A 21,691-nucleotide genomic window follows, 5' to 3' on the forward strand; every position below is an offset into this window, starting at 1 on the left:
ATAAAACTTATAATTTAAGTAAATTTTTATGTATCTATTAAGTATWATTCTCTACAAAAAATTTTTAAATTATTTAAAATATTAATGTTTTTTTCAGATTAATAAAATTKATGAATAAAACATATACTTTATTTTAAGCAAGCGAAAAAGTTTAGAATGAAAACTTAAGCGAAACGCTTTGGAATTTACAAATACCATTAAAGCTCTCTGTAAATATGGCAACTTAAGCTGCATACCGAAGGGATTTTCCCGAGCACTGAAATGGTCGCTAGGGCGCCTTGAATTTGGCAGCCTTGCACACTATAGGACATACAGATAAAGAAACGCAACACAAAAGGAATTAAGCAATACAGAAACGTGCTGGGATTAAGTCTGGCGTTAACGTAGACTGCGCAAATAAATATGACAAACATATATAGTCCTACATATATGTATATGTCATACATACACGAAATATGAAAATTATTAAGCAATTATTGCTTCATAAAAACGAGAGATATTTCTATAACTCGAAGAGAGAATGAAAATGAGAAAGGCTTGCATATAAATTGTCGCCTTCAGACAGCAGATGAAGTAAAACTACCACTTCACATTTATATGAGTTGGCCTTTACTCTTTGTTTGATTATATATGGAGGTATATAGTAGTTACCTTACTCCTAAAATTGTTGTGCCATAAGTACCCGTATTTCTATATTTAGAACATAGCTACAATATGTATCTTATTAAAACTAACCGATATGTAAAAACATTTTCGAGCTCATATCATTATCTAACTAGAATATAATGAAACCAGAAAGTTGGAGCAAATTTCGAGAATAAAAATTCTAAGTAAGCATAAAATACGCAGAGAAGATATAGGCATAGACAAATAGAAACTACAAATTTAAAAGCCAATTTTTGCAAAGCCAAACAAAGATAAATTCTCATGCAATGAGCTCAATATATAAATCAATAAAATATTTAAATGACGTTGTTTAAGTCCGCTTTGTTTTCTTAACCAATAAGAGAGATGTTGCAATTTTTGTAAATAATTTTAATTTATTTCAACAAGAGTGTTGAAAAGTGGGTATTGCAATGAAAAGAAAAGTTTTCAAGTACATTTTTCAAGGTCAGTATTTATAAAAAATATTTCAAAATAATTTCAATCGGCTCTATTTTTCATATTAACATATGGGAAGAGAAGTAACTTCTTCGACATTTTTCTTAATTTCGTTAAATTTCTTGGCATTATAGCTGAGATATGATGGTCAATACTCTTTTATAATACTAAATATATTTAAATTTGTAAAGCAACTTTTTATTTATTGTATAAATGCTTAAATCTGCTAGCCATCGGTTAGCAATTGGTCAAGAAAAATTTGCTTTGTTTGTGTTGTTCATACGCACTGTTGCTCATGGAAAAACAGTTAAAAAAAATATTTGACTTAAATAAAAAAAAAAATTGGAAGTAATTCAAAAAATTTCAAACTGCTCTATTTTTCAAATTAGCGTATGGAAAGACATCTTTTGTAAATGATAATTCCATGAATATAATTTAAATAAATTTTTAAACTTTTTGTTTATGTATAAATACATAAATCGGTTAGCAATCGGTTATCAATAGGTTAGGGAGTAAGAAAATTTTTCTTTGTCCCATGTTGTCCATACGCACGGTGGCTCATAGCAGTACAGCTAAGGAAATAGATTGGGCATTTACAAGAAAATCATAAAATCGGAAAGAATTATTATATGAATGTGATGTGAGTTGTTGCTGTGATTCGGTTTCCTTAACAGTCCGTTTATTATTCACATCCAGTGAAATAAATTGTTTCAGTACTTTATATTATCTTATGGTTATGAGAGTATTATACTTCCGTGTATTGAACTTTCAATACAAATTCGTTTCTCGTTAATATGTGAGTGATTTTGTCGCGAACATGAAACGAATCATTCAATTCCAATACTACAGCAAGATAATAATTATAAAGTGAAAGCAATGGAGCGTTCATATTGAAATGTGCAAACAAATTCACATATTTTTACACATAAATAACCAAATTTATCTAATACTACAAAAAAGAATGTGTAAGACTTCATATGGAAATAAATAAGGAGGATATGCACTGCGCACAGTAAGAAAAAGAAGTCAAGTTTGTATGTGCCGGCTTATGCGAGTTCTACACGCCACTCTTTCATTGGCTGAAACATACAAAAGCTATTTCCAAGCGTTTTATGGGTTTTGTTGTTCTTGTAAGATTTGCCACAATGCACGCTCGAATAAAGTTTTGATAAATTGACCAAAACTGCTGTTGGAATACCAATTTCAATTATGGATGGTGTTTGGTTTTTGCATGGTTTCGGATGGCGCAATGTAGGAATGAACGTGGCACTGTGTGTGTATGTTAGTAACTATGAGTGTATTTGTGTCACTCTGTATATATGTACGTGAGTGTGTGCCGTAAACCAATGACACCGAAACATATTTTAGGCAATTATATGAAAACCGATACGGAAGTCCAAGCAGTGAAAAAATGTTCCGAAAGAGTTGAGATAACGGAAGTGGCAGGAAACATCAATAAGAACTGATGACTGGCTGTGGTGTACAAAGTTATAGAAATATAAACCACAGAGAAAGAATGAGCGGAATTGGCAGCAAAACTTATATAAAAGCTCGAATTAGCGACAAAAGGAAAGAGTTAATAAACAATCACTGAACCATTAACCACCGACTAGTGCGACAAAATCGAACTCACTTAGCGTTAAGCCACATCGATGACTCGTACTTTAACTCTATAAAGCGTAGAAAGGTTTTGTGACTACCATTTTGTATAATCATATATAAATGTGCGTTGGTGCATGCCATTCACGTGCCTGCTGCATGCCGCCGAAAATTATTCATGCATGAAAATTTCAATTAAACTTTTTGCACAGCCAAGAAATTAATTGATTTATATGCCACTTCGTTGGTGCAGGCATTGTGTACGTGCACAATAGTTGCCACAGGCACGCCTCATATTAAATCTCTATTCTGCCTTTCTTACTCTCACCACATACCAACTAATATGACAAGTGCGTCGAGAAAATAAGGATTTATGACAGCGCAGAACATATGGGTAGGAAGCGTGTGGCACACAAGTCTGACGCAAGGCATAAGTTTTAATGAAGTTGTCAGTGCAGCAGAATTTGCAAGAAAATAATCATAATAACAATAATAATAATAATAATAATAATAATAAGAGTTGGATGACGGAGTCTTGCATTAAGCAAAGTTAGGATACAGTGAAGTTGGGTGTGTGGAAAAAAATTTCTAATTGAGAGTGTGTATTCTGCAGATGTCGAGGCATATACAACTTTATAACGTGCTTGAATTTGTCATTTGAATTTTGCAAATTGATAACAAATATTTTGAAATCAACATTGAATTAGTGTTACGTATACGCACTGTCCACTGTCGGTTACTGAACAGTATCTAACCAAATGCATTTTGATTTGTAGAAAGAAAGCTTTGTTTACATTAATAATTGATGCAAAAGAATTTGCAATAATTCAATGCTCTTGAATATTTGTTCCACAAAATATTTTCGGCACACAATATTCGTATTACTTATTTCTCATAGTTTTCTAAACATAGCCGTTTTGATTCTTTGATATTTCGCTGGAATTTGATGGTCAATATAATTAAGGGCCATTTTTATTTCTTTTTTAACATTTTAATTACGTATAAATATGTTTAATACGGTTTGCACTCGGTTAGCAAGTTGCTCATACGCACTGTAGCTCACAGCATAAAAGTTAAGGAAGCTCACTAGGCACTACTAAGAACATCCAACATCCGAAATAATTCAATTGAAGAATTGTTAAAGTGATTTGGCTTCATTGAGTGTCCGTTTGTTGTTTACTTCCGGATCTCACATTCAGTAAGAGGTAGAGTAAGTAGAAGTACTAAATGTTTTTTTAATACATATTGTCTACTGTTGTGGGAGTTTATGTGAGTAATATAAATTATACGTGTTAAAATCTCGTACCAATCGGTTAATAAACGGTTAGCAATCGGTTAGCAATTAGTTAAGTATTATGTACTATGTCTCATATTGCTCATACGCGATATGGGTCATATTAACAAAGTTAAAGAAGCTCACTAGGGGTTTTCAAAGCACCCAATATTGGAAAAAACTCATTTACGAAGTTTTTCGTATTTCTTGTTGAATGCTTTCGGAGCTAAGATTTAGTGAAAGCTATAAAGCTTTTTAAAACACTTTCTATTATTATATGTTTGTCGGAGTAATACGATTGTCGTACTTTAATCGGTTAACAAGCGATCAGCTAGGGCTTATAAATTCGTTAAGTATTATTCAATTTGTCTGACGTTAATCATACGCACTGTTGCTCACAGCAATATAATTAGCGAAGCTTACTAGGGATGGTCAACAATGCTTCAAATCGAACAGAATTCAAAAAAGTTGAAAATTTGTTGTAGTGCTTTGACTTCTTTGAGTGTCCATTTGTGAAAGTTAATAAGAAACGCTTTAATACATTTTTTTTTTATTTGTTATGGTCTTATTTTTGTGGGAATCATATATGTTATTCATGTGTAGTAAAGTATTAAATTTTCTTACTTAAATCGGTTACCATCCGGTTAGCAATCGGTTATCAATTGGTGAAAGAAAGACAACTTTGTCAAATTTTGGTCATACGCACTGTTTATTACCTGAAACGGTAATAAAGTTAAGGAAGCTCAATAGAGATTGTTAAAAATGGTTAAAAATGGTGATTTGGCTACCTTGAGTGTCTATTAGTTCATTACATCGGCATCTCACGTTGAATGAAAGTTTTGGGAAATTTAAAATCTTTTATTATTTTTAGTATGTATTAGAAATATACGCTCCTATATTAAACTTTGTATACAAATAGTTAAATTTTTTAAATCGCTTAGCAACTTTAGATGATTTATTGTAATTAATATTGATCATACGCACTGGTACCCATAGTGGAATAGCAAAGAGCATTCGTTAGCAATTGTTAAAAATCACAAAATTCGCGAAATATGTTTATGCGAGCAGTTTTATTAAAACTGTGTCTCCTTGGGGAAGTATTTTTTCTTAATACAGGGATCAAAAGTTTCAGAAAATTATTATAATCTTTGCGAATAAATATTTTAAATATTTTATTTGAACATATACCTCACTTTGCCCAACATATAAATACTAATTTATTTAAAATATATACATCCTTACTATTGTTTATATTTTTAACAAAAAATATTAAATCTCACTTGCTTAGTAAAATGTTTCTCTTAAGCAACCTTAATAAATTTCCCTTTCAACCACAAGCATATTAGTTTAGGAAATATTTACAATTCACCAGCCCTTCCTTCCATCTTTACAAGGCGCCCGTTTACTTGCTGCATCCGCAACAAATTTACATAAATATTTATGTACACATGTCGACGCGTCGTTTATTGACCGTCGTGTGTTGAAAAGGTGTTGATATACGCAAACAGCGACTCTTGTTGTATTTGTTTTTATTATATGCTGCGATTATTACCAGCGCTGCTAGCTATTATCTACCAACATTATGTTGTGTATTATGTCACAAAAGTGTCAACAGGGAAAAAATGGAAATTTATTTAACCTTTTTGCAGCCGATCGCCACAGGTGAGCCATGAGATTTTTTCATAATCGTTTTTTATTTGTGAATATGTATTCCCTGTGGATTTTAGTTTAGTAAACAGTAGGTTTGTTAGTGTAGCAGTTTCGAAAGCTTTTTGTGTACCTTTTATTTTTTTGTCTCTTGTAATCTTTAGGTCCGTCAGGTGAAAAGGTCCTGGCGTGACGCATAAATTTGATTAGCTGCGGTGGACTTACACGAAAATATGTAAAAAATATTGCTTTTTGTTTATATTTTAGGTAAAGCGTTGTTTTTGGGAGCTTAGACGCACATACATACACATACATATAAAAATATCTAAATATACATATGCAAAGGCGTATTGGAGGCTTGTCTCGACTTCCTTTTTTTACAAAATATACATATATTACCAGCGACTTTGCCGGCAAAAGATGCGTTGATATGCAAACAAATTCATGGGATTTTCCTTTCACATATTTTTTAAGGTATCTTATGGGCAATAAAAGAGCACAAAGAAAATTGTGTTTGTCTGCACTGGGATAACATATTAAATATTATGTTAATTTATAATACAATTACAATTTCTCGTTTACATTATTGTAGAGTATGGCTTCCGGGTTGTTCAGGTTCAGCCAACACGTGTCTGCACCTGAAAGGTCTCTCACACCTACAGTGAGCCGTTCTCTTAGCGCACAAGACAAGCTCACGCTAACAATCACTTGATATCTTTTGTGTACCGTTATCTAAAAATATATGTGTTATATGTACAACAAACTTTGACACTCCTTATACTTGCATGCTTTCACTTTGTTTGCTTTCAGCGATCTCTTCTTCTTCTTCCATTTACTCTCGACCTCGAAGTGAAAGTACCAACTTCGCCTACAGCTTTTTTCACACTCCACTTTTAATGTGTTTCCAATTTCACTTCCCATTATAGCCGCCACAACATTATTTTCTTAACTGTTTATTTATAAACACATACACTCTCACATCCCACGCTTGTTCTCAAACAATTGTTGACTGCCGCTGCCAGCTGTCGCTTCCCAACGTACCACTAAAAGTCGCCGCTGAATTGCCCTCCAACACCCAACCCAACTCACAGCAACTTGGCGCAGGTGTTCGTCTCCCGTCCTCGCTGTTGGTTTCGTGTTCTCACATGTCCTCGCCGGTGTTGTCCTTTTGTATCTGTCTGCATTGAAATGCTAATGTAATTGTGTTTAATTTATTTATACCACCGCCTTTCCCGCTACATGTGTTATCACTGTCGAGCACACCCCTACACGCACACACACACGTACATGCACCTTGTTTTGAATATACAAACACACAGGGAGATTCGTTCGAGTGTCATACATATTTGATTGTTTATTCATGTATATGTTTATTGTTGTGTGTGTTGTTGTTTTTGCTCTGATTTTTGTTCCACCAGCTTTGTTTTTTCTTTCTTGACACACAAATATTTAGTTAGTGTCACCGACTAAACGGCTGAGATTCGTGAAATTAGCATACGACTTTTTTCATATATTTCCCATGTTAGCTTTCGAGTTAGTTGTTTATAAGTATGATTAAATATTATGTCAGGTCAAAAAACAAAATGAATGTGTTTATTATTACAACAAGGCCTGATTAAGTATTTGAATTAATTATTATTATTATTTTTTTTTTKGTAAGATAATTTAGAAAATACACAGTGGAGTATTACAACTTAGTTTCCTTAGTCAAAAGCGATAAGAATTTGTAAGCTCAAAGACGGTGTAATGAAAACGGGTATCATAACCGTAGGATTTTCAAAAAATTGTTTTTTTTTTTTTCTTAAAATATGCTTTATAGTCTTACAAATAAGTTTCAAGTTAAATTGTAGTGAGCAACATTTTTTCAAACGGCTTCGAACGTATAGAGTATCCTACCACCGGCACTCGTGGCCACGGAAACTTTACCACCAGACTTTCTAAAATTTTTTTCGGACTTTTTCTTTCGTTCGCGATTTGTTTCAATTTTACATTTTGTAAGTGTTTAGTAAGCATAAGTAAATTAAATTATATTAACTAATTTTCATTGTATTAAATCTACAACTGTGCTTCCGCCGTTTTTTTTTTTTTTTTTTTTTTTTTTTTTTTTTTTTTTTTTTTTTTTTTTTTTTTTTTTTTTTTTTTTTTTTTGTAAATTTAAGGTTTTACTGTATAAAAACGGCCCAAAAGTCTTTTCCCTTACTCCCTCCAAATTAACACACCAAATGCTTTATGATCCATTTTTTTGTAAACTAACACAAGTTGCTTTACAAAAATTTATATTTTTTTAATACCTAATAGAAATCATATAGATGGTAGTAGTAGAGTAATAGCATTATCAATGTATGTGTCAGCCTCAGTCAAGCATGGGCGGGTCCTCAGTCGCACTTTTCTTGGAATTAAAAAAGAAAAGCAAATTTTCCCGCAAATGTCAAGAATTCGGCTCAAAAAGTGACATTTTCAGTTGAGAATAAGTTTGGGATGCAAAGAGTTCTCTCCAAATATTTTGTTGGGTTAATGTCCAAGATCGGTATAAAATGATTTAATCGACCAGTGCTTGACCCTAGAGACATCTATTGGAAAACGGCGGCAGCAAAGGTGTAGACCGATTTTATTGTTTTTAAATTGATACACCGACATAACTTCGTGTTTCAATTAAAAAAAAGAATAATAAAATGAAATAAAATATTAATTTCAATTATTGTGTAACTGGAATTAAATTAAAAATTATTTAAATTTTAAAAATCAAACCGTTCTCTTACATTTTGCGCTCATTTTGTAAAGCACAGTAACATCCAATTGATTTTGTCTATAGCTGAATGTGCTTTGTTTTAAATTTTTGATATTTCTAATAAACAATATTTCATTAACTTATTTCTAAATAAAAAATGTCAATAAAGCAAAAAGTACCGTTATAAAGCGTGGGCAAATATGCACAATACTTGAAAATTTTGAGTGTTAAGGATTGCGTGGCCACGAGTGTATATGAAACTTTGAACGTGATTTTTTCAAAGCTATTTTGTCCAGTCGGCGAGTCAAGTAACTTTGCACATTTTCATCAGATCGACTTCAAATTTGAATAGTATCTTTAGAATTGGGTTTTGCACAGTACGTATGAAAGTTCTGATTGATTCAAATGATTTCTTTATTTTTTCTCTGACAGTGGCTATAATATTTAAAGGAATCAATATTTCTCTACGTACTTCTACGAAAGTTTTCATGCCAATTAACGACTTTTTTATTTTGTTCCAGGACGGCAATTTTGACTGCTTAATATGGATGCGTAAAAAAAATCATTAAAGAGACATCGTATGATTTTATATCTACTAGTGTGGCCATACTCAGTAATAATAATACATGTCCTAGAAAAATGAGCTCAATAAATAACTAGAATTGGGAAACAGCTTGAATATCAGTGTAAATAATAAAATAACAAAGTAAATTATTATTGAAATCCTAGATGCCGCTTGCAGAAAGCTAATAAATGGAGAAACGTAAAAAGGGATAGTCGTCAGTAGCATCTTCACATTTAGAAATTAGTTGGCTGATAAGGTAATCAGCATCATCGGATTTATCTAAAATGGAATTGCTAAATTTATGTAAATTCGAATATTTTATAGAGGAACAGAGCAATTGAAATTCAGGTGCATAAGATATATAAGTTATATGGGGCCTAGAACAAGCTTTCACCTGATCTTTTCTATTTTAGGCACACTATTCGTGCAAAGCTTCATCCCGATACATTTATATCTGCTTAACGTGAATTTTTGAACGTGAAGGAACCAAAGGGAAAATCGTAATTTTGTTCTATGGCAAGAAGATGTGGTTGTATTCTGATTTTGCAGATTTTGGCACTGTGACACAAGGATGTTAAAGAATTCGTTTGACATCAGTCCAGCAGATCCCGAGATACTCGTATGTGAATTCACCTAAAAGAGGGCGGTGCAAGGCTCATTGTTCAATTTTCACCCCATCACGATGATACCATCACCATGGTAAACGTTAATGCCTCTGCGGTTTGTAGTTATGGATTTGTCTCGCTTTAGTAGTTATTGAATGTACCGTTATAAGGAAAGCGACCGGAGTTATCTTCCAGTTTAAATAGTTTTGACTATGTAGGTAGAGTTTATTTAAATATTTTCACTAGGTGAAATTTGTCTTTGTAGCTTTAGTGGTTCAAGAGATTTGGGGCGGGGCCACGCCTATAGCAGTTCTTAACAGTGCAATCTTAAGTATTTCTTCAGATATTGAAGCGTTGTCTTAGCAAATAACACTGCCAAGTGAAGGTACCTCGAAAAAAAAAAAACCCATATAAATACTTTATTCATTCAGTTTGTATGTCAGCCTTATGCTATAGTGGTCCGCTATCGGCGGTTCCGGTAAATGAACATCGTATTTGGTAGAAAAAAACATGTTCGACATTTCAGATCGATATCGCCAAAACTGAAGGACTAGTTAATGTGGATAAGGACGGACGGACAGAAAGGTGAACTTGGCTAAATCGGCTCGGTCTTCGGCTTCGATTATATATGCATACAGTTTAAAGGGTATCCACGCTTTCTACTGAGTGGTACAAATTTCATGACAAACTAAAGATATCTCAGGGTACAGGAATATTCCAGGACTAGATTCCTTATAGACCTAGTTAGCAAATTCTCTGAAACTTGTACTTTTATTGGTTAACGGTATCTGGAAATATTTTATATAACCTAATATAAATATTTCGTTTTCATTTCTAACCTGTTTCAGTAGTTCTAGGATGAATTAGCGCAGAAGTGCTCACCTGAAAATATAAAAGAGGAAATTCTGTTAGTTGAATATCTATCTCCCAACAAATTTTGTATCTATGTGGTTTACAAGAATGTACACTCGTATATATGTGTGTTATATTACGTTGAATAATGTGCTAAAAAGTGGATATTGGTACAGAAAATTCTTTGGCCAATTTTACCAGAAAAAATGTTAAACATTTCCTATATACCCATATTACATCTATAAAACAAGCACGAGACTGTTACTGAAAGTATTTTGAAAGGAACTCGCAAAAATACCCAATAACATAAAAAATTTATTAAAATAATTTGTCTCAAATTGCAGAAATCCACAGATAATTTCGAACCCCGAAGGTACAAAAAAGTATGGCTGAAGCAATACCGCTCTAAACATTCACTCCGAAACGCTCTAATGAACACGAATTTTTCAAATAACAAACGCTCAGTAGATCAAATGCCAAACCTGCCCAAAACAAAACCAACACTCAGTCAATAAATGCATTTAAAAACAAAAACAAAAATAGCGCATGCGAATGCCAGCAAAGGCGAAAATGTGAAAGACACATATTCGCTTTAATAGATTGCAGTTCACAGAAAAGAAGTTAAACTCAACTAGAGTAGATGGCGGCGCAAAAAGGCAACAACTAAAGTGGCAAAAAGCTGGTGGCACTTGAGAGTGCAACGAGTGTGCAACAGCACATTCACAATTGCCTCAAAGTCTTCGCGTGAGCGCCGAACTTATGCAATAACTGAGGAGTGGTGTTTGCAGTGAGCCAAAATAGRCAACAACAACAACAGCAATAACAACAAAATGTAATAAAAAACGACGCTTGGCAGTCTTTATTTGCCATTCGCTTGTCCGCGATCGCAAAAAATTGCAATAACAATAAACAAACACAAATATTCGTGTGCGTGTGTGTGTGTGTGTGTGTTACACGCATCAACTTGAAATGCAATAGCAAGCAGTGGGTCGGCAAAAAAAAAAACCATTATGAACAAAGGAGCACTGATTTGAAACAAATAAAATGCGACTACCTGAGAGATCGCATTGCAAACGATTGCCAAGCCAATATGGCAATATTGTTTCGCAACGAAAAAGAAAAACAAAGAAAACGCAAAATATGCAGAAAAATTGGCAATAGCCTAGTGACTGAAGTGCGGCCGCATAGTGAAAGGTGACTTGGACTTTGTGGGTTGAAGAAAATTTGTAGTTAATTGTGGCACGAGTGCAGTCGATAAACTAGATTGGCCAGTGAGCGGCAATAAGCGTGTGGAGTTAAAGAAAGTGCCAAGCAAAAGAGCAGACGAAGGGAAAATTAGTGTGCTGCAAATATTGGATTTATGCGAGTGGAAACTATAATTGAGCTACAGTTACAAAGTGCAAGGTTCGGTACGGAAGTTCAATTATATGGAAATTTTAGGAAAAGGATTTTGAAGTCATAATTTCTTATACCCGGACAAGTTTATATCATCGGACATTGACATTTTGAAAATAGGCGCCTTTCAGTTACTATTTTATTGATTAGTCTTTTTGGCCTTTTTGAACAAGAAACTGCTTATAAAATACTCAAATTACAATAGTGTTAGCAAAAAACTGCACTTACTCTCTTGAATCTAGCAGAACGCCTTCGATTTAAGTGGAAATTTTAAAATTTGCCAATAGCAAATTGGCAACTATTTGATGCACCCAATCACGTAGTGAGTTTCGCGGTCTACTTGCATAAAAATTCTCTATTGTAGGTAACTTAAAACAGATTTAATCACAGAAATATATGGCAGAATAGAAGGCATAGTTATGCAAATTCACTTTGTATCACCTTTCTTGATTAAATCGTAGTAAATAACGGATATTGCCCGATGCAATCACCATACCAATATCATTAATAGAAGAAGGTTATCGAAGACCAAGTTTGCTAAACGAAAAATTATAAAATATATCATTCATTATTATTATTGAATTTCCAGAGGTTCCACAGACTGCAAAAATCACTGGTTGTTCATAAACTTATTTAATTTTTTTTTTTTTTGGAAATTGATAACAAATTAAAAAAAAAAAATTATGACATATTTGCCTTACTTTGTAATCGGGCAACCAGATAAGGTACATATGGTTACGTACGTTTAGATTATTCCCGCATTCCCTACAATTCTGTGCCAATAGAGATTTGATTTCGTAGGCAGAGATTGTTTTAAGTGGCAGTTTACTATCGCTAAGTATGGTTATACGTTCGTTGCGGTTTATTTATGAGGTTTATCTCTACGCAACGACTTATGCTAAGGACCTCTGCTTGATATATGCTCAAACAACTTCTCATAGGTATGTATAGTTTGATATGTGGTCCTGTGACTACAGCACCAATTCCCTCCGACTTTTTCGAGCCGTCAGTGTAGCAACTGATTGTCGTTACTATCCCTAAGCGGTAGCGTGAGTGTGGAATCATTCCAAGCAGCCTCCTTACTGCTAAGGGTAACCTTGAACTTCTTGCTGAAGTTTACTCAGTTGGTAATGCTGTCTCTTGGAAGAAGAGCCAATGGTATTGCTATATGTTGGGATGAGATTACTTCACCTTTGACCTGCCTTAACCTGCTGTTATTTGAAGCAGTGTGTGTTTGGCTATCCGACCATATTACTAGGTGATGTGGTGTGAGCTCAAACATGACTTCAAGTCGTGCCGACAAGTAGTTGTATGCAAGACGTTGCAGCTTCGATAGCTGAAACTCTACCGAAGTCTGCGATGCTTTTGAGGTCACCGCCCCATACATGATAGTCGGTCGAGCGATCCTGATATACAACCATTTGACAATCAGTGACTTGCAGCCTCTGGATTTGCCAGTTAATCGATTCAAACCATTAGTGTCACACAAATCATACGTAATTTTTGGTAATTCCAAGCTAACGGATTGGGAAATTTCATAAAGAAGTATTTTTACCTTTTCATTCTATAATATCACTTATACACCCTAAAACAATCCAGTATATTAATGAAACATATTTGAAATTAATAGGTATATTTCTATGAAAAGCTACTGTCTTATTAAACTTTACTCGAACTGTCAAAAAAAAAAAAAAAACTACATTGTAACATATTTGAATAAAAATCTCTACATGGCCTTTTTTAACCTCCATTATTTAATTGTTTGTGTCTATAAAAAATTCTAGAAAAATTTATGGCATAATTTATTTACATATGTAAATAAGTTGCAGAATTTATAATTGCAATAACCATAATCCTAACCTATAACTCTGATTAAACATGAAAACAAAAATTCGCTATTCTACCGAAACCATCCGGCGACTTAAAACTGCACGAAAATTTGCGCGACTCAATAGAGCATAGTCTGCGGCTGCCTCTACCTTTACCACTGTGAGATTTTCAACCAAAAATATATCGAATAACTGCGCATCAGTAGACTGAATGCCTTGCGCAAGTTAGAGCTTGAATGAAAGCAGAAAAAGCGAATGCAACTGCGACGAAAACCAATTTGAAGTTATATATATATAAAAAAGAAATGAATGGCTTGTCTGTATATTTGTGAGTTCTTATTCAAGCGAAGTGCCACTAAACCGCGCTTGCCAGGTTCGGCAATAAAAACTGCACCATAAAACGGCATAAAATTGGTGGCTGTTAAAGGATATTGAAAAAAATGCATACAAAAAATAAAAATTAACGGAGCAGATATCAAAAATAAAACTAGTAAAATATAAGCTCGAGCCAAAATGCGCTAGAAACAATTTTCAGAATGAATGACGGTGGCAAAACGACTTTAGCAATGTCGAAATGGAATTTTGTGACTGAGAATAAGAACAAAACAGTAAACAAAAAAAAAAAAAAAAAAAAGAACCGAAAACGATATCGCACAATTTCATAGCTTTAGTATAGATTTTCGTGTGGTGATCGTCAACTAGTAGACTGTGGCAGCCGACTAGCAGAAGTGAGCGTAAATTGACGGCGGTTGATTTTCATGAAGGCAATTTGGATTGGTAGGCATTTTCTAATAGTTACACATTTGAGAAGGAATGCAGAGCAATAAAAAAATCAAATTATTGCTGATGTGAGAAACATACTTACTAATCAAAAATATTACATATCGCAATTTTTTAGCGGATCAGTTCAAATAATTAATCTCATACAAACGAAGCCTGTGTTTTTTTTTTGTTTGTTTGAAGAAAAGAAACTACATCGGAATATTTTCGTGCGACGGCAATGAACTATCTCGATTATTTTTTTTTTTTAATTTTAAAACAGCAAAGTTTGACGACCTGCCACTTGGTCTGAGTGTGCCCGTGTGTAGACCCGAACTAGTTCCTTAGGTTTTGAGTGAGCGCGAAGCTTCGCACAAGCATTTTTCACATCAAGAAGCTTCTCATTTGTCGTAACTGCTTATAGTAGACCACTTTAGCATATAGCTGCCATAAAAACTAACCGGACGAACTCGGGTTCTTCACAAGTTATCTACACGTAATTTGTCGCAAATTATGATTCCAATCATAACTCTAATTTTTCAAAAAATTGGTCAGATCGAACAACTATAGCACATACCTGCTATACAAACTAACCGATCGATCTCGGGTCCTTGACAAGATATCTACACGCAATTTAGCACAAATTGTAATCCCGAGCATAACTGTAATTTCCCAAAAAATAGTTTATATCAGACAAGTATAGCATATACCTGCATACAAACTAACCGAACGAACTCAAGTTTTTGACAAGTTATCTACACGAAATTTGACCCATGTTATAATCTCATAGCATAATTGCGATTTCCGAACAAATTGTAAAGATCACACAACTATACCATATACCTGCCATGCAAACTGACCGATCGGAATCAAGCCCTTGTATGGAAATTTTTCTGTTTATCAAAGTGTCATCACGAAATTTGGCACAGATTAACACAATAATATTACCAGGCAGATTGTTCAGATCGCGCCATTATAGATCACAGCTGCCATACAAATAGGGCCGACCAAAATCAATTTCTTCTTTAGAATCTTTTTAATTTGTAGAGAGTATTTTTTTTTTTAATTTTAAATAATGAACACTGTGTGATTTGATACTTCAAAAATAGAAAAAAGTAGTTCATTACATCCTCTATCCTCCACTTATCAAATTTTTGCACACCCTGAACATTTTTTTATTTTTATCATATATGTATATCGGTAATTATGTGAGCCTTTTTAAGGAACTTTATTGGAAATTGATAAAAAAAAGTTAAAATATTCTCAACATTCCACATATAGTATATTGAAATTTCAGGATGATTTTAAAGATTTTCAATTTTATCTAATAAAAATTTTTTCTGAGCAGTTTTGTTAATTCAACGATATATGGTTGTCAAAAAAGTCTTGCGGAATTTCTTGCCGTATTTTTTTTGAATTTTCAATTGTTCATAAAATTTTTTTTGATGACTCATGACCAGCTCTTGACCCATGCTACGGCTGCTACTATGTATGCCGGTCTCTTTCGACCAATTCAGCGATTTTATCGCAATTTTCGACGACAGGCCTTCCGGAGTTTGGCGCATCTTCGACCACCTCTACACCGGAACGAAAACGTTGAAACCATCGTTGTGCGGTGGAAACGGAGACTGTATCGGGTCCATAAACTGCACAAATTTTATTGGCGGCTTGAGATGCATTTTTGCCTTTATCGTAGTAGTACTGTAAAATATGCCGCATTTTCTCTTTATTTTGCTCCATGTTTGCAACGCTATAACTCACGAATGACTTAAGAGAAACGACAATAAATCAATCACGTATTAGCGCATGAAATGAGCTTTCCAAGAAGGTACAGCATGATCTGATGCGACGAATAAAACAAGAACTACGCGCTCTCAGCGCCAACTAGCGAAAATACCGCAAGACTTTTTTGACAAAGGTTGGCTGATCAAAATTTTGAGCGAATTATACATCCGAACTGATCACTTTCTTCAAGGTTTTTTTTGGATTTTCGCAACTTCTCGATAAAAGTGAGGTTATGTTAGCTTTGAACAGTTTTAACCAGGATTTCCAGGGATACAAAGTTTTTAGTTTTAGATTGCAAATCTCTTTATATAAAAGTATTTTAACAAAATTTTATAAGAATACCAGTTTTTTCCATATATAGCCTACAAAGAGCCCTTCCAGGTTCCGCATATAAAACCTAACCATGAAATTTCAGCTCAATAATATTGAAGCGAGCCATCACAAGCACCGTTAAACACATTTATTCAAGCTAACTATTTCATTTGCGTAAAGAGCTTTGCTATTTGCTTCATTACATAGATTATTGTGTAATTGCATGCCACAAAAGTGTGTGTGTGTGCCACAAAATAGGACAATAGCGGCATTGTTGACATTGTTGACATTTAGGCGCCCGCACCGAAGAGTGATTATCCAGTAAAATAAATAAAAACACAAACGAGAGTAAAACAACAAAGCAGCAACAAATTACGGGCGTGTTGCAACACCTCACATGCACACACGCACACATCAGCAATGAGATAAATTTACTTTTATTTGTTTGTTTAAGAGTTGCCTCTGCGCGCTCTACAAAGCGCTGCTGACGGCGACGCTTAGCTGTTTGTTTGTTTATTGGTGTTGGTGTTAAGTGCAACTGCCGCATTTGCGACGCACAACCGGCTGGTGGCAAAATTGAGCATTGCAAGTGAACAGTTAGTTGTAAATGCAGACATGCATGCATATATTTATACATTTTTGTGTGTTTTTTTTTTTTTTTTTTTTTTTTTTTTTTTTTTTTTTTTTTTTTTTTTTTTTTTTTTTTTTTTTTTTTTTTTTNATATATTAAATGTTAGTGGTTGTATGAAGTCGCGTGCCGGCATGACAGCTGCTTTTCAAGTTGAAAATTTTCTCTTTTCTGTTTTTCTCTTCTCTGGCACTTTTGCGGTGTCGGCAAGTTTTGGTGACTTTGGTCGTTTCAAGAAGCGCATGCAACAACAGCAGAAACAATAAGCGGCATAATTGTTACAGAAGCCTACCCATAGTAGGAAATATACATATGTATATATATATACATATGTAGATATGTGAAAACTTAGCTTAGGTAACTTTCTCAAGTCGAATTGCAAGCAAGCAAAAAATTGCAAACAAAAAAATAAATAAAGTAAAAAAAATTAGAAAAAAATTTAAATAAAACACCGACACAACTTGGCTTTGAACTTCACTTTAATAAACTCCACACATATTCATACATATATACGACATACACACATATTTTGCGCCATATACTTCGCTTGGTTAAGTGGTTAGTTGCCATTGACTTCATATGCCACCACTGTGCCCGCCCAAGTAGCATGTGCATAGTTAACGGTTTGTACCGGCATTTGCTTAGTTGCAACTTTTTCAAGGTACACACGTGAATATCTACACACATACATACGTATTTAAAAGCTGTAGCGCAAACTTTGGTGTGACTGGTTGTGCCATGCAACTGAACTGCGCTACTTACCACACTTCATAAGCACATACTTACAGCTATAAATATAAGCATATATTTGTAGGTATGTACGCCTGTGTATTGCAAGCAGTTTATTTTGCTATGAACGTGAAAGTGCAGACCTGTTTTATATTTCCTTTCCACCTCCAGCTGTTATTTCAGTTTTTTGCTTGCAACATCCACCAGCATTGCGTAATATACGTGCTGCAAGCAAGCGAAAATTGCGTAACGCTTGCCGGTTGCATTTCTTATTGCGGTTGCCGTTATATGTTATATGTGTATGGCGCACAGCTGTTGGCGCCATGCGGATGTGCGCAGGCGTATACACTATGTCAAGCTGCTGCAGCGGAAGTTTATATGGGTAACAGTGGCACGTTGAGCGTAAGAAGAAAGTTGCGGAAAATTTATGGATTTTAGTTAGGAAAAATAAGAGAAAGAAAACAAAAATATGTTATGAAATAATATTAGCGGAAAATGAACCGGATTAGATTAATGTAAATTATTTTAAAAAATTAAAGAAATTTTGGGGAAATGAAAGTTGTATGCAACTGGACGACGGTCTTGTGATTTTGAATACTAAAAATAAAAGAAAAACATTATTTTTGAAATTTATGGAAAAATAAAAATAAATTATTTCACTTTACATGATATCTTTTTCCTTACTGTATTCTTTCTAGCAATTTTTGAAATTTATTCTTTAGATGTGTATAAGAGACCGCACACACACACACACATGTATAAAAGTAATAAATGCACGTGTGTTTTCTGGTGACATTTCCTAAGCGTTTTTATTTGATTTTGTTGCTATTTGTTGTTGTTTTTCTTTTATACGTTTCTGTTACTTATTGTTGTTGTATTTGTTGTGTTATCGTTTTTGTTGTTATTCTTGATGCTGCCGTTTATTTTTATTTTAATGCTTAGTTTTTGTTGTTGTTGTTTTTGTTTTCAGTTTTTTGATTGTTGTATTGTGCTATTTTATTGTTGTTGTTTTTATTTTTATATTAATATTTTACTTTTGTTGCTTTTGTTTTGTTTCCAGTTGTTTTTGCTTTTGTCTTTACTTATTGTTGTTGTCTTGTTATTCCTCATTGTTTTTTGTTGGAGTTGTTGTTGGTGCTGGTGTCTGTTTTGGAATGCATTGTTGCGTGTGCGGTGAAAGCAAACAAATCTGGCCTAAATGCAGAAACGCATTCGTATGCAGTAAAACAAATGAAAAAGTTAAAACAACAACAACAACACAAACAAAAGAAAACAACACTTATAAAAGCGCGCAATCAAGCAAATGTGGCTATTTGCGTGCTCAAACTAAATGGATCGTACTCTGTAAAGCACTGGAAAAAATATGTAATATATAGATACTTATATACAGTTATATGTACATCTACATAAATACCGTTATATGCCATGCATATAAACATGTATTTGTTTTTTCACGCTCTATGTATTATGCAACGCTTTCGCTGTCTCCAAGTTGCCCAACGGCATTCAGTGTACAACTACAGCAACAACAACAAAGAAAAATGTAACAGCACAAATAACGGTTACAAGATATTACACCACGATAGCTTCGCCGCAACATCTTCGATACAGCCGTTAATAGTTATGCGGTTAATGAGCAAATATGTAAACACTAAGAGATAGATTTTCACTTTTTCCACCGTTTGTCCTAATATTTGTTGTCATTTTCATTTAATTTGTTATGTGTTCGTGCAACATTATAGGCATGTGTCAATTTTATAGTTTGTGGCATCTCAAGATCTAGGAAATTAAGTAATGTGGTGCATATCTGGGTATGTTGCAAGAAAAATATGTCATTAGGTATCATTTCATAACCGACAACATATCGTTTTTGTAAATAGAAAGTGTATAAAGAGTTGGATAATAACTTACATTCACTGATAGTATCTAAGATGGTATTTATAACATTTTACTCTCAACACGAGATAAACAAATTTCAGTTAGAAATTTATATAAAACCAACTCGGTCGCAGATGTATTCCTTGAAGGGTTCTATTGAATAGCTTTCAAACAGGTTAATGCTTCATATTTTCATCTTTAACATCCTTCACCTCACCTGTTTAAAGACTGCAAAGACCTCAAAGGCCAGATTTGAAAGGACAGTAGTAAGCCTCTCTTGCTGAATGTAATAACGATTCAGACTAATCGTGTTCAGATTGTTTAATATCGCCTTACCGCCTTCCTAAGAATGTGGTTTTTTTACACTGTGAATAAATTAACGATTCTCTGGGCCGACATAATGTATATCACACTTATAAGACTCTGAGGTAAAGGTATATCGTTAGCAATTATCCCTCTGAACAGCGAGAAACAGCAAAGCGGCGGCAACTGATAGATTGCCGGCCAAGTTATTCAAATACGGCGGCGAAGAACTGATAAGGAACATGCATCAACTTCCTGGTAGACTATGTTATATTTATATATTTAAGTGTGCCCTGCCCAATTCAACCAAGATCTAGGTGATTGATATTCTCAATTTCTTACCCTGACTTTGCTTAGTAAGAACACAATTTTATTTTCACTAACAGTTTAGAAATTTCTAATCAAAAATTGCACAAAAATAACTCTCAAAAAAAAATATATATATTATTCACGCAGCAGATGCCTCTTCTCTTAAACACGCTTCACTTTCCGCGTTTAACGTGTAACTTCCGTTTTCGTTAAAAGCAAACAGTTTTGGCGCTAATAGCTATAGCTACGGCATTACCTCAAGCGAATGGCATTGAAAGCAAAGTGAAGAAATCAAAGCAAAGTAGACACAAAAACACACGAAAAACGGTAGCAAGTTGGCTAATTGTGTATTATGTGCATACATTAAGTATTGTGTATTAAATTTAGCATAAATAATGTTAGTGTCTAGCGAAGAGCTCCAGCTGAGTTACGCATGTGTGAAATGAAAACGAAAGCTATTGCGCCACACCAGTGAAAGATATTGTTGAACAAAATAGAGAAAAAGCAAAGCAAAAAATTTTATAGGAAATGAGAAAGAGGAAGAAAGTAAAAAGTGATTGTTAAAAACATAAGTGCTATAAATTATATATATAAGTAGTTATGTATTGTAGGTATATATGGACGAAAGCAGTGAAATTGTGAAGACGCTCAGGTTGCAAATTAGCATGCAATTTGCATATTTCTGCTTTTCTGAAAGCAGTATTAATTGCCAGCGCTATTATTTTATTAATTTACGCTCAAGTGGTTGGGGTTTGGGGTTTTCTATATGAAATTTTGCTTTACCTTTAATATATCGACATGCCTTGCGATTGTGTGAAACTACAAATGTTGTGTACGAGGTAGATCTTGCACTGATCCGTAAAGAAAATTATATATGTATTAGTTTAAAATAAAAAGTACACAATTAGATTAACTATTAATTCTCAAAGCCCTATATCTAACTACATATATAGCAAAAACAATCAAAAACAAGAAAAAATGTTAACTTCGGTAAGCTAAATACCCTTCACAGGCGCATTTTTGTTAGTAACTATATGTCCAGTTTGTATGGCAGCTATATGCTATAGTGAGCCGATTTGAACAATTTCTTCGTAGATTACATTGTTGTCTCAGAAAATAATATATACCAAATTTCGTGAATATATCTCGTCAAATATGAAATTTTCCATACCAGCAATTGGCTCCGATCGTTCAGTTTGTATGGCAGCTATATGTTATAGTGGTCCGATATCGGCTGTTCTGACAAATGAGCAGCTTCTTAAAGAAAAAATTACGTTTGCAAAATTGTCAAAACGATATCTCAAAAACTGAGGGACCAATTCATATATATGCAGACAAACAAACGGCCAGACAGACAGACATGGCTAAATCGACTCAGCTCGACATACTGATCA

The 21,691-nt window shown here is 33.9% G+C and overlaps 1 protein-coding gene across 4 annotated transcripts in view; it reads right to left on the reverse strand.

Moving 5' to 3' along the window:
- Nucleotides 1–21,691, reverse strand: part of LOC108967555 (furin-like protease 2) — a 381,841-nt gene that overhangs the window by 174,705 nt on the left and 185,445 nt on the right. Inside the window, exon 1 of one of the 4 annotated variants that reach the window (XM_018931053.1) lies at nucleotides 10,358–10,378. The exons of the other annotated variants lie outside the window; for them this stretch is intronic. The gene's annotated coding sequence lies outside the window, so the exon portion shown is untranslated. Of the gene's footprint in view, nucleotides 1–10,357; nucleotides 10,379–21,691 lie in introns of those variants that run through there. 4 annotated transcript variants of the gene reach the window in all.

The sequence above is a fragment of the Bactrocera latifrons genome, unplaced genomic scaffold, assembly GCF_001853355.1.
Source record: "Bactrocera latifrons isolate USDA-ARS-PBARC rearing strain unplaced genomic scaffold, ASM185335v1 scaffold_19, whole genome shotgun sequence".
Taxonomy (NCBI): Eukaryota; Metazoa; Arthropoda; class Insecta; order Diptera; family Tephritidae; genus Bactrocera; species Bactrocera latifrons.